This window comes from Phasianus colchicus, chromosome 11 (assembly GCF_987193195.1).
Source record: "Phasianus colchicus chromosome 11, bPhaCol1.hap1.1, whole genome shotgun sequence".
NCBI lineage: Eukaryota > Metazoa > Chordata > Aves > Galliformes > Phasianidae > Phasianus > Phasianus colchicus.
Window position 1 is genome coordinate 4,496,074 of NC_143446.1, and position 13,962 is coordinate 4,510,035.

Genomic DNA, 13,962 nt, shown 5'->3' on the forward strand with positions numbered 1-13,962 from the left:
TATTTGAAATGCAGACTTCAGCGTACCCAATAAATAAACCATGGGAGGCGACAGAAAACTCAGAGGAATGGTGGTAACTTCATTTACAAGACTTTGCTCTGCCTGCCTTATTCCTGTTAATAGGGCAGCCCGTCTTTGATACCTCCTTTCTGTTCAAATGCTTTCACAGAATCACAGGTGTTGGAAGGGAACTGGAGAGACAGCTGAGTCCAACCCCCTGCTAAAGCAGGTATGCAACAGTAGGTCACACAGGTCAGCATCCAGAGGAGTCTTGAATATCTCCACAGCAGACTCCAGTACCTCTGTGGGCAATCTGTTCCAGTGCTCCATCGCCCTTACTGTAAAGAAGTTCTTCCACATGTTAGTACAGGACTTCCTATTTTCAAGTTCTAGGCCATTACTCCTTGTCCTATTGCTGTGCACCACTGAGAAGAGCCTGGCCTCATCCATTTGCCTCCCCCCCTCCCTTTAGATATGCATAAGCAGTTATCAAATCCCTTGGTTTTCTTTTCCCCAGGCTAAACAGACCCAGGTTGCTCATCCTGTCCTCGCACAGGAGATGCCCCAAGCCTTTCATCATCTTCGTGGCCCTCTGCTGGACTCCTAGGAGATGCTCAGTTCAAAAAAGACCAGGAGCCCAGAGCTGGGTACGGTATTCTTAAATGTGGCCTCACTAGGGCAGAGTAGAGGAGGAGGATCACTTCTCCTAGTGTGATGGCTATGCTTTTTTTTTCTTTTTTAATGCACCCCTGAGTCTCATTGGCCTTCCTGGCCATGAGGGCACCCTGCTGGCTCACAGCCAACCTGTTGTCCACCAGGACCCCCAAGTCTTTCCCTGCAGAGCTCACTGACAGCAGCTCAGCCCCTAGCCTGTACTGATGCATGCAGTTATACCTCCCCTGGTGCAGGACCTCTACTCTTGCCCTTGTTAAACCTGATCAGTTCCTCCCTTCCCTACTCTCCAGCCTATCCAGGTCTTGTTGAATGGTAGCACAGCCTTCCGGTGCTTCAGCCACTACACCCAGCTTTGTATCATCAGTAAACTGGCTGAGGGTGGACTCTATCCTCTCATCTGGGTTATTGATGAAGATGCTGAACAAGATCAGACCCAGCACCAACCCCTGGTGCTCTAGTCACAGGCCTCCAGCCAGACTGTGCTGCTGGTCTGAGCATTGCTGGTCAGCTTGTTCTGCCTCTGCCTGTCTACCAGGCGGAGTGGTCACCATGTTGGGATTATCAGAGCTCTCCCCTCGTGGACCCAACTGGAAAGAGCAGCGTGTCCTGCACGAACTGCCCACACCATGCTGTGCCCTTCTGACATTAGTAGTGGTTTTTCTGAATTTGATGGATTCCCCCACCATTGTGCTACTATGAGGAGCACAGTGACTCGCAGCGGCTGCTCCCTGACTGGGGCTTTACTCACCTGCTGAGGCAATTCCTTGCTTTGGCATGGAATGCACCCACACCAGAACTGAGTGCCTCTGCAAAATGCCTTGCTCCTTTCCACCAGCAGAGAGGAAACAGATTGGATTGACCAAATGAGCTGTGTGTGGGGGAGGGAAGTCTTGGTACTGTTTGTTTCTGGAGAAAACAAGTCATCCAACTGCAAAAGTGGCTTTCTCTAATGCTCAGGGCTTTGTCTGACCAAGCCATCACAGAAAGACACCAGACCACCCACCCCAATTATTCAAATGCTGTTCCAGCTTTTGTTTTCCAGCATACCCCAGCTTGTGCCTGCTGCTGTGATCCCTGCTGTCCAGGCCTAGCTAGGACAGCTTAGATGTATGTAGTAACCTTTTTCGCTGCCCTGCTCTGGAAGCACATCAGGATGTGTTTCCTCTGCTTTCCAGTCAGATGATCTTGTTTATTTTGATGAGATCTACACATTGTAATGTAAGATACAAAAATAATATTTGCCTCATTAGGTAGCGATTGTGAGCGAGGACAGAATATGCATCAGCCCAGCAGCAATAGCAGAGTAACTGAGACACATCATTTGAGCTGGCATCGAAGTGAAATCTAAAACATGCAAATTGCATCTTAGGAGGATAATATTGTACTTCTCCCATTGACGTATTTGTGGTAAGTTATCACATACTTATAGGAAAAAGCATAAACCACTCTTAGAGGTAATCAGATCTTAAATCCTTTTTATTTTTTCTCCTTTGGCAAGATGGGTGAGATATGTGTTATCTATTGTATTTTGGCACTGTGAAAGGCTGTTCCTGACATAGTTCTTATCCAATTATCATCAGAATATGCTAGATAACTAGTATTTCCAACATTGCTATATTCAGAGAAATTGCAGTCATGCCAGAAAAGCATTTGAAAACAAAATCCATCCTTATGTTGACCTATCCAAGGTGATTAGTTAAAAGCTGCATACCAAGTTGCGTTGGGAGATACTGCAGTTTGGATGCTCCTTATCAGTAACAATTTGCTGATAGAGATCAGGTTTAAAACTGCATGTGACGATATTCATTGTGACAAGAATTAGAGAAAAGTTTCAAGAAATCTGACTGTGTAATTGAGGTGGTGGTGGGGAGACTAATTTCATTTATGTTTACGGGATGCAGGATAGTTGAAGCTGAAAGGCACCTCCAACTGCCCTGTTCAAAGCACATTCAAATCCAGCAGGTTGCCCAGGACTGTGTCCAGTTGGGTTTTGTGGATCTCCAAGGACAAAGACTCCACAGCCCTTCTTGGCAGTCTGTGGCAGTGTTTGACCACCCTCACAATAAGAAAAAGTGTGATTGTTTATTTTTGTTGTTTAGATGGAATCTCCTGTATTACAGTTTGTGTCCATTGCCTCTTGTGCTGCCACCTGGCTCCATCTTTTTTTGTTCCTGCTCACCGTCACATCTTTAAGATCCCCTGAGTTCTCTCTGCAGGCAGAACAGACCTGGCTCTCAGCCCCTCCTCACAGGACAGATGCTTCAGTTCCTTAATTGCCCCCATGACCCCCTGTGAGCTCCCTCCAGTCAGCCCCTGTCTCTCCTGGGCCAGGAGAGTGCCACCACCACTGGGCAGGGCATGGATTCCACTCCTGGACCTGCTGCCAGTGCTCTGCCTTACGCTGCCCAGGGGACTGTTGGTCTGTTTTGCTGTAAAGCCACTCAAATCTTATTAATACAGAACCTGTCTGGATGTTTTCTTCTCTCTAGTTTGGAGTAATCATTATGAATTTATACTGATGCAAATAAAATCAGAAATTATTGTCTGAAAATAATTAAAAGTAATTTTAAACCAGGAGTAATTTTTTTTTACCTCAAAGTTCTAGATCAATGTAAATCAATTTGTTGCTGAAATGCAACTAGAAAACAAAAAGCTAAATGAAAAGCAAGAACAAGGGCTTGTACTACTTCTGTCTGTAATGAATTCCATGTCTGCCTTTTTTCCTTTCCACTGTCTGCACTCATCACTACGTCCCCAGGATCAATAGACAAGTATGTGGAACTAATTATAAAACGGTGCAAGAGATGAATCCTGTTCCTAAGGTAGGTCTGTGGTCACCTTAAACTTCTCTCCAGATAATGGGAAAATGCAAATAGTAATAGTGAATGTGTCTTAGGAAATGTGAAATGCCACCTGGTTGTATTTATTTCTCTTCTGATTTCCTATGTGTCTGTGCATATGCACACTTGAGTTTAGGAGGAATGCTCCATAGATCAGCACTGTGCTTAAGTATAGCAAATGCAAGCCTGTGTAATCATGACGATATAGTAAATAGACCCTGCTGAGAACTCACACTTAAGAATGAGAGCCTACTGGTGAGATCACATGCAAATGTTACTGCCACACATGCTGAGAATATGATCTAATGGCTGCTGCCATTTCCCTGTGCAGTTAACCATGCAGATACCTGAGACATGGGATCAGGCATGCAGGTAACCGTGGGATTAATTTGCACATGGGTTTGGAGGTACCAGAGTCTGTCTGCCAGGAGTGCTTACATTCATCTCACTTCAGAGCTTGTTTGTAGTAATTGCTGACATTCAAAGCTCCTATTTATAGAGATCTTTGGAGAGAAATAAGTACTTGTTAGCAGAATTATTGGCCAGAAGCTGGAAAAATGGAAAATCAGACTTCATGTTGATAAGTTGCAGAGAGCTCCAGCAGTGTTGTTAACTTCTTCTTGCAGTGACACAGCTCTCCTGAGTGGATCCAAGCACTTCCTGGTGGCTTTTTCTTCCATCTATGACTTAAAGCAATCACTTGCTTACAATGTGTGTTGGCAGATGTGCCTTGCCCTTGCACTGTTTTTCATTAAGCCCTTAAATATTAAAGGTAAGGGACAAAAGAGCACGAATGTTACTGACATCCTTCCATCTTTGGAAGATACTCTAAAATGTTATTATTCTCAAAGCGAATGAATAATTCTTATCCAAGGAGCAGCAAGCTTAACCTTATATTTATACAGTGACCACTGGGACCATTTTGTAGATTCTGTGTTTGCCTTTCTAAATCCTTCTTTATTTGCAACGAGAATTCTGTTATTGATAAATATTTTCTTTTAGGGATTTGGTGTTATATTTATTCTGGAAATTTCCACTGAAACCACAGAGGACAACTAGTATTTAAATCAATGAGTCTGTTTCCCCTTGGGAAGCTGCTGCAGAAAGCAAGGGCTGACTTTTAATTTATGGGAATGTTGAGACAAGTTTCCCAGTAGTCAGCTTGTTTTCCAGCACTGACCTTTACGTATCGCTTCATGTCTGCACTGCTTTTTTGGATTTTACTCTTACTTCTGAAATGACCCGTATCCCACGCCCAAGGATTTAATTATCCTTCCCATTCACAATCTTTTCTTCTAGCACTGAGGGTCAGGCAAACCATGGCCTTCCTCATCATTATTTGTCTTAGAACGCAAAGTCAATCAGGTAGTAGGAAAAAAAATATAAAAGAACCATGCTGGACATTATTTATCATTGAATCTAGTTAAAACAGAGCCCAAAGTTGTCTTTTTTTCTTGATTTGTTGCTATGTTTACCATTCAGTTATAAGAAAACAAGTCAGGGCATGCGTCTGGCACAATAACTTGTGGTCCTTTCAGAAAATATATAATAATAAATTGTATTCTGTTCACTCCATTAGCCATATGCTTTCAATTCGTTGTTGAAATTGTGATGGGTTTGTTTGTGAGCTTGTTTGTTTGTTTATAACAGAGGTATTACGAACCTCTGTTCGTACCACCACCAGATTCCAACTGTATTGTTTCTGACAGGGTGTAAGAGCATCAATTTTATGTCAGTTTTAACCAATTAATTTGAGAACTCCTTTTGCTAGGGAAGCACCAGATTTATTTTTTGGAGAAACCAAGGTTCACTTTTAGTCAATCTAATTTCTAGGCAGGGTCACCAAATGCCAACAGCATCCACAAACAGGAGCTTTGCTCAGACCCCGTGTCCTGTCTCTCTGATTGCTACTAACAGCAGGTGGAAGTCTCTACTTCTTGCACAGATGAAGCTGCACCATTTCAAGGGCATTTTGTGTAGGTATAGATATAATGTGTTTTGCATTCAACTCCAGCACTTCTTACGTTGATGCTGAATTTGAACTGTGAGATAACAGCTGCAGAATATTCCAGTCCTATGGAAAAGCTTTTTTTTTTTTTAAACAAAATGAAGGGCAGATTTTTGTTCCTTTTAGTCTTTTCCTGCAGCCTGTATGACATCCCAGTGTTTCACATGAAAAGCACCTTCACAGTGCAGAACCATGACAGGGTGACTTCATGGCAACATCAGGGAACGTGTTGCTGTCACAGCCTTTGTCTGCTGTTACTTTGGCTTGTAAAAACAACAGAGATGTAGGACTGGTTGGCTTTTGACTGAGAGTCTGTGATGTGAGGGTGTGAAGTTACTGCAGGAGATGACGCCGGTGATTCACAGGGATATGCTTTCTACTGTATCAGATGCTGGACCCATGCCATAGTTTGGTGGCATCCGATACCATGAGAGTTTTTTCCTAAGAGCAGTGAAGAATGCATCTGAACATACTTCTAATTAAACACCTGACTGCACTAAAAGAGTAAGGACTTGATGGCTGTAAGTTAAATACTGGTCCTCCAAATCTCCTTCCCAGCCTTCGTATTTCATTAAGCTCGGTATTGTTGTGTAAAGGCTCCTGATGCAATGCTTCTGCCTGTTTTGTGAGGAATGATGACAGTTTTTACAGTTGCATTTTGCTCTCTCAATCTATGTACTACGTTTTTTGGCAGATCAGGTGTTCTTCACTTCCATTCATAGAATTGCCATCTGGCACCAGCAGCACTTCTGAGGTAAACTCTAAGTGCATATGGATTAATTTGGGACAGAGGATGAGATGCATGTTTGATATAAAAACAGCATCTTTATTTTATATATATCTATTTTTAGAAAGTTCATCAAGCACACTGAAATACAACATACTGCTATTTCATTCTTATAATTACATCCAGACTATCAGCTATTGAGTTGGCATCCATCGTTCCTTCTCTTCTGAGATGTCCTTGAAATTCCTCCTCTGTTTTGGTAGCGTGGAAATTAAGCTCTAGTTTGTGAAAACAACGTGAAGCTGAAACGTGAGAAGAAGTGTCAGACAAATACAGTTCATTATTAGATCATTCAAACTTCAGGCATGGTGCCAAAGCATTTGGTATTACGTGATCTCTGCTCCTTTGAATTACTTTGACAAAGCAGATCCCCTCCACTAAGCCTATATTCCCCAATTTACATTCCTTCTCATTTTCCTGTTTAAATAAATACCCAAGCCTGAAATAACATAGAGTGAATTTAGGAAAAGCCCTTACAGAACTGGTCCTAAGCTCCAAAACAGACTGGGAAGTGCTGAATTATAGGAGATCAGTTGGAGCTGCTGTGATAAAGCAGCGTGCTTTATCTTTCAGTCTTATTAAAATCTGGATGCAAGAGTTCCAAGAAATTCTGCAGTAGAAGAAAGAGATATCCAAAGAAAGGCTGTGGAAACTGTCATGTATTCTCTGTAAAAAGATATAGCTCCTAAAACTGTCAGAAATCATATATATGGTATACATTTTCATGGGAAAAGATTTTTATAGGCAGAAGAGAGCAAAATGAAAGTTGCTCGTTCTCCCATTGTTTATCACAGTGATAAACAGCCATATGCTTTTGCTATTTCACCATCATTTGAAAATCAGTTGTAAAGGCTGAATATCTTAAGGTACTGTTTGTGCTGCTCTGCAGTTATTAGTCCCAGCTGCAGTAGCTGCCCAGCTGTGGGTGTTCTGATGAGAAGAGTCGTATGCTGGGAGGTTGTCCTGTGTATACTCAAACCCAGAGCTCTGCTCTGTGATCCTTAAGGTGTGGTTGGGCAGAGAATTGTATATTTTTGTGAAAATAGTTCACAGGACATGTTTTTATGCAGCACGGAATTATTAGTTGGATGTTTGCATGCCCTGAGTAAGAACGCACAGCTAATGCTCTTCAAACAATACTCCAATCATCTGCTTTAAATGATTAATAAGCACAAGCTGAAAATAGCTCCAGATTTACCTAATGCTTGCATGATTATTTTGGTAAATACTCCATCCAGGCTTCCTCTGCCATCTTTCCAAGCATTGTTAAAACAGAGATGTGGGTATTTTTGATGAGTTTTTCTCAGTTTGATCTTCATGATGACACAGAGCGATGGGTTGGGGAAAGCAGCAGAGATGCTGAAGTGCAGCTGGCAGTCAGCGTGTGGTTTGAGATCAAAGGAGAAAAACCAATGCAGACACTTGCAGAATAGTTACAGGTCTTTCTTTTTTTTTTTTCCCCTCAAAGGTAGAAACTGAACTTTGTGAGAACTCCAGGTTTGTGTTTTGCTAACTAGATGGCCTGCAGTTACCACAAAGATACGGTTACAGCTTCTCTTAGTCTCAAACAAGCTGGAAATAGCTTTTAGAGACACGGAGAGCCTGGTACCTGTGTGCCATTGGCTGTCCTACTTTTCCTAAGTCCTTTCTGAGATAAGGGTAAGGCTGGAATTTAAATGGTGTTGAAGCCAAGATAGGAATCAGAATATAATTAACAGTGTATCAGCTGTCCAACAGCCCAGGCTGGACTGCATGGCTATTCACCAATAAAACGGTGGAGGATTTCCAGTCTGCAGCTGTTAAGTGATGTGGCTGTGGTGTAAAGGACTCATAGCCATCACCTAGCAGTGCTTTTTCTGCTCTCCTGCATGTGTTTTATTTCAGCTCCGCTCTCGAGCTGTTTGGGAACTGCTTTAACTCCTGTGGCAGAAAGGCCATCTGGCCCAGCAGAACTTTTAGGAAATGTAAAAAAAAATATATATATATATAATGGCTTTGTTAAAAACCCACCTTTAATTACTCTGAAAGCGTTTTAGGAATGTGGGTCCGTTGAAGAGTTTTGAAATCTGCATGGATTTTTGGGGTGCCATTCCCTGGGTCTGCAAACTGTTCACCACCTGCACCGCTCCCCGTGTCTGTGTTGTGACAGGTGCCGCGTCCCAGGGCCGGATCCTTCCTTCGGCATCGCGGCTGCTTCGTGTCTTACGGAGGGCGCCCGGGTGCGAAGGGCACAGGACGGGGAAGGGGCCGCGTGCCGCTGACAGCTGCGTTGCGGTGCCCCGGCGCTGCGGGGAGACGAATCCCAGCGCCGCGCTGAGGGGCGCCGCCCGTAGCCCTCAGCACGTCCGTTCTCCCGCTTCGGGCCGCGGGGGGTCCCGCTCCCGAGCCGGGGGCAGCGCCGCGCGCCCCCTGCGGCCGCGTCGGAGCCGGGAGCGTCGCCGGCCTCTCCCCGCTGAGGGGAGCCCCAGCCCTGCCGGGGAGGCTGCGCTCCGCCGGGGCCGGCACCTCGGCAGGGAGGGGAGAGGCGCTGCCCGTCCCCCCGCCCCCCCGGGGCTTCCCCGCTCGCCGCGGCCCCGCTAAGTCTGACGGAGCGCCGCCGCCCAGCGCAGCGCAGCGGCCAGGCGCAGGAGGGAGGCGCCGCGCGGCCCGGCTCCCCGCGTGCCGCCGCTCGGGGACGGCGGCCGCCTCCGCGCTCCCGGCTGCTCCGCTCCGCTCCTTTGGCCGCCTCAGGTAGGAGCGGGGCGCGGGGACGGGCTGCGGGGAGCGGCGATCCCCGGGGGCTGCGACCGCGCTGGGGTGACCTTGAGGCGCGGGGGACGGCGGGGAGCGAGATGCGGCTGAGGGATGCGCTCGGGCTGTGAAAGGGGACCGGCGGCTGCCGGGGGTCGCGCTGCCCCGCTCGCCGCGTCGGTAGGTCGGGAGAGGACAGCGGGCCCGGAGCGCCGAAGGGACGGGGCTGCCGCTCCTGGCTGCTAGGGTCGGGGAGAGGGGTCGCCGTGCGGGTCGGGGGAGGCGGGTGCCTTCCCGCGGCCGTGGGGACGCCGGGCTGCGGGAGCAGCAGCAGCAGCAGCGGCACGACTCGCAGAGCTCCGGGACGGCGGGGCCGGGCTGCGCTGCTCCCCTTTTCCCGCGAGGTTGGGTGCGTGTGGCGAGCAGCGGCAGCGGCAGCGCAGCCCCGCGGGTTCCCGCAACGCAACGCCGCCATCCGCCGCACCTCCAGCAGCCCCGGGCTGCAGGAAAGCTCCCTCCTGTCAAAAAGTTTTCTCCTTTCCGTGTGTTTCTTGCGTTTTCTTTCTTTCTTTTTCCTTCTCATTGTTGCGCTGTTCTATCACGTGGCAGCAGTATAACCTACTTCTGTGCCCGTGCTTGCTTTGCTTTGGCGGTAGCGTGATGTTTGAGGGGCGCAGGCACCGACATGAGGTGCTGGGACGGGGATCAATGACAGCCAAGGCACGGAGCGGGGCTTCACAGCTGCTGAGATAAAGGAAAACGTAAGTTTGTAAGAAGCAGCGTGGAAGCGATGTGCTGTAACTCAGCCCGCAGCGAGATCTCTGGCGGAGCAGCCATAGCTGCTGGCAGGTGCTGTTAGGTAAGCAGGGCTGAGCTGTGCTGCGCCCTGCGGTGCTGCCCGCGTCCCGCGGCTGTTTGCGGCTCTGAGCTGCGGACGCCCCGTGCCTCGACTTACAGGTCGGTGTTCTGCACAGCGACTTTGTGAGCTACCCAGCTCCATCTTCGTGGCGAGCGTTACTACGAGCTCTCCCTGATACAAACGAGCGTGCACTGCCTGCGTTGTTTAGCGTCAATATCGACAATTTGACATCAAATGAACTGAATATTTGGTTTAATCTTACGGTGTTGAGTAGTGCTTTACCTCTGATTCACATTCAGTATCATTAGCAGTGTTGACTCCTGTTCGTGTTCTATGAATCCAGTACCACAAACTCAGTTCCCAAGTTACTGAGTCCAAACTCTTGGATCCAAGTTTCCCTATCCAATCCATACCTTTTAACCCTTCAGTTACCTATTTCCTGATCACATTCAATTGATTTTTATTGTTTTTGACAAGTTCTGTTAGCAAGTTCTGTGGTGCTGTCAGTTCACTGGGGTTCAGTGTGAGGAGGTTGGTGAGGAGAGCAAATGGACCATTGCAGTGCCCAGGGCTTTGTTCTGGTCCCAGTGTCTCTCGAGGTGCCTCGATGTACCCATTCTGGCCTGGCACCCTGCCTCAGAATCATCATGGAAACATCATCGAATCTGTGATTCAGAGGGGCTGCAGGTCTCCATGTCCCATATCACGTACTGGACACAGCGTGGCACCTTGGGTGGTGTTGGTTACCTGTTTGTAGGTAGCTGAGCCGGATGTGGTGCGTTTGTCTGGTTCCTTACGCTTCGTTAGCTGAGAATAAAGTGCTGCAAATCAATTCGGTGGTGGTACTGGAAGGTGGGACTGTTTGCCTATTCATAATCCTCTGGGAGCTGGCTTAGCATTTGTCTGTGTCAACAACGAAAAAAAGAAAGTGTTTTCTGGTTACTTGTTCATAAATTTAAACTATTTTAAGTATAGAAAGTAAGCTAAAAAAACTTCTTGGTATGCAAAAACATGCAGTGGAGCTGCAGATAGTGCAGAATGATGGATGCAGTTGTGGGAAAATGTCTGCATTGGCCATGAGGAAGAAGCAGAGTAATTAGACAAGAGTTAAATGATCTGGTGTCAGTCTGATGGGAGGCGATAGGAGAGAGAGAATCAGGAATGGGAAGAAAGTTCACATCTAAACAAAGCTGTGTGGCTGCTGAAATCTTTTAAAATAAACACATGAATGAAGCTCGGGCTCCCAATAAAGCTTGCCATTGGAATGTGTGTGAGATAAACTCTAGAACTCTGCTTCAAAACAAAGCAAAGTACAAAAAGCCCAAAGGTTGCTTTAAATGTAGGGTCTTTCTTTTGTGAACAGAAGCGACAAATGCAAATGGTAAAACAGCTTTGATTATTTGAAAAGAAAAACATCTCAAATCTTTGAGAAAGGAAAAGTAAACGTGGAGAAATAATATTTACGTGCCGTAGGATAATAAAGATGGCAGTAATTTATGTAATGGTGGCTGAGATTGGTGTTGGTCTCAGTATATCTGGGTTACAAAATTACTGCAAAATAGTCAAACTGGAAGGGCTTTTTTTTTTTTGGTCTTTGAAGCCTGATCTGAATCACGTTTCATCTTTCACAAATGGAGTTATTTAATACTGAAGTATTTCAGACTTCCATTTTATAGCGGAAAAGAGTTGGTTACACCTTACTGCATCTGATACAGTATATCCTACCTGATTGTTAACTGTGATTTTTCTCTGTCCCCCTGCATGCATCCCTCGGAGCTGGTTTTTGATGTAACGGCATATTTGGAACCTCACATTGAGAATTCTTGGATGTTTGGGAGCACATAAATAAAATAGTTGGTGTGCTGCAGGGACGCCCTCCGCACGCTGGAATGTAAACCTAGAAGGCTTTACATGTTTCTTGGAGGCAGAAGCTGCTACGTGTTTAACATATACAATAGCAAATGTACTTGGGGGGGCTCCTTGCATCCCTCCGAGCCTGCAGGGAAATCCATCAGCTGCACAGAGCCAGGGCTGCTCCCATCTCAGCACACAGGTGGGTGCCCTCAGCCCCCGCTGCCACTCTCTGCGTGCTCTTTTTCTCTGTGTTTTGCTGTTTCCCTCCTGTAGTCTGAAGGACTCGCAGTGCTGGCAGGTTTTGTGGTCTTTCCTTTGCTCCTCTTCCTCAGCCATCCGTGCACACAGCTGCTCAGCTCCCTGAGTGTGCATGGAGCTGCTGAACAGCAAAGCAGCAACAGTGCTATCATGTATGAGGCAGCACAGTGGTCAGCTCAGGAATCTTTGTTTCCACAGTGAATTTATTCATTGTATGGTGAAACACCTTCAAAAAGTATTAGCACTGGGGTTTTCACACCCCAAACTGGTTTCTTTCATTGGTGCTTCTTGTGAAGGAGGTGTTTGTCCTGCCTCTTGTCAGTTATGTACATGGTGTGTGGTTATATGGAAAGCATCATGGGCTGGTAAGTGGCTCAGGGAGGGGGGTTGAGTTTGATTGTTCAGAGCTGCAGGGCTGGAGTGGGTTTTCCTTTCCTTCCCACCACACGTGGCTGTGGGTTGGCCTCAGATGTGTGTTTGTGCTTTGCACAGTTCTGTGCAGCCCGGAAGAGTGAAGCTGGCTATATCCAGCATTACATTTCTATGAGTAGCAATCATTAATTTGGTGGTGTTGGTGGAATTATTTGTAGCCAAATTTACCTGTTAGCATGCCTGCAATAAGTGATATTGAACTTCACTAAAAGTACGCCTAGTATGAGATCATCTAGCAGGGATGAGGAGCATCTAAAGGTGCTGCAGTTATTATTGTCCACTTGATGTTGCATGTAACTTATTTGAAACTGCTTTAGGATTTAGGAGTTTTCTGATGAACAGGGGCTTTCTTTTGGTGGTTAACAGCGAGAATAACACACGTGTGTAGGAGATGCTTTGCCTGTGCATTGCTTTACAGTGCAGGAGCCAGTGTCACCTTGAGGATAGGGCTGCTGAACATCTGTATTGGCAAGCCTGCCTGTGGCAGGGGGTTGAAACTGGATGATCTTAAAAGCCCCTTCTAACCCAAACTCTTCTATGATGCTACAAAGATATGATTGCATTCAGCAGATTGTGTAAAAGATGGCCTGTCCAGCACTTCAGTTTTTTAATTGCAAGTGTTGTCTTGATATCTAAACCTTTTAGTAATACTGTTATTATTTAACGAGCTAATAATGAAAGAGGATTGAAATAGTAATGGACTTGTTTGGGGGGAATGTTCTCTGTGGCCTAAACTGGAAATTCCCAACTGGTTGGTGGGTTCCTGGACAGTATTTGCGTAGGTGCCTTAAAGCTTTTTAAGCTGGAGCTTTACATGGGGAGATTTATGATAACCAAAAGCAGAAATTTGCTATTGAGAGATTACTTAGCAATTTTATTGATAGCAGCTGCTGAAGCTTACGATCAATTCATTTTATTTCCCAAAACGCTGGAGATTTTAGTTGTCATCTGAGCAGGTTATTCTGTGTGTTTTTAGGTGCTGGCAAACAGTTGTGGTAAAAGCAGAATGCTGGGAATAACTGGGAATGGGAATAAAGTTACACCAAAGAACTGACGAGAGGCGGTGTTGGGTGCATGTACAGCTGTTCTGCTGTATCAAAGTTTTAGTCTTAAGTTCAAGTGCAGCTTTAATGCATTACTTTTATTCTGCAAAATCTACACATCATTTATAAGCGCTTTCCAAGCACGTATTTAACTTCAGCTCAGTCTTTGTGGATCCAAAATAGAGGACTGCCATGAATTCTGGTCTCAATATGGTAAAAAGTAATTACACGAAGACAAAAGGTTAAAAAAAAAATTGTCTGAAAAAGATCTATGCCATGTTATTGGGTTTTTCATAATTAAGTAATTACTGGGTGTCCAAAAGAGTGACAAAAAACAAACCCACCTTTGTTTAAACGTGCAAATAACACAAAAATCATTCTGGAAAAGGTAGAGAAAGATTAAATACTCTGAAAAATGCATGTGTTATGTACTGTAGCCCTTCTGTCGAGTGCTAAAGAGTTTGAGAGAAATAGGA

General features: G+C 45.8%; 1 protein-coding gene across 10 annotated transcripts in view; it reads left to right on the forward strand.

Moving 5' to 3' along the window:
- The first annotated feature begins 8,895 nt into the window (after positions 1-8,895).
- Positions 8,896-13,962, forward strand: part of ATP2B2 (ATPase plasma membrane Ca2+ transporting 2) — a 393,147-nt gene continuing 388,080 nt past the window's right edge. For 4 of the 10 annotated variants that reach the window (XM_090148052.1, XM_031609186.2, XM_090148053.1 and 1 more), the window contains exon 1: positions 8,897-9,040. The gene's annotated coding sequence lies outside the window, so the exon portion shown is untranslated. Of the gene's footprint in view, positions 9,041-9,201; positions 9,221-13,962 lie in introns of those variants that run through there. The other 6 variants (XR_016470063.1, XM_090148058.1, XM_090148043.1 and 3 more) reach the window with 3 other exon arrangements.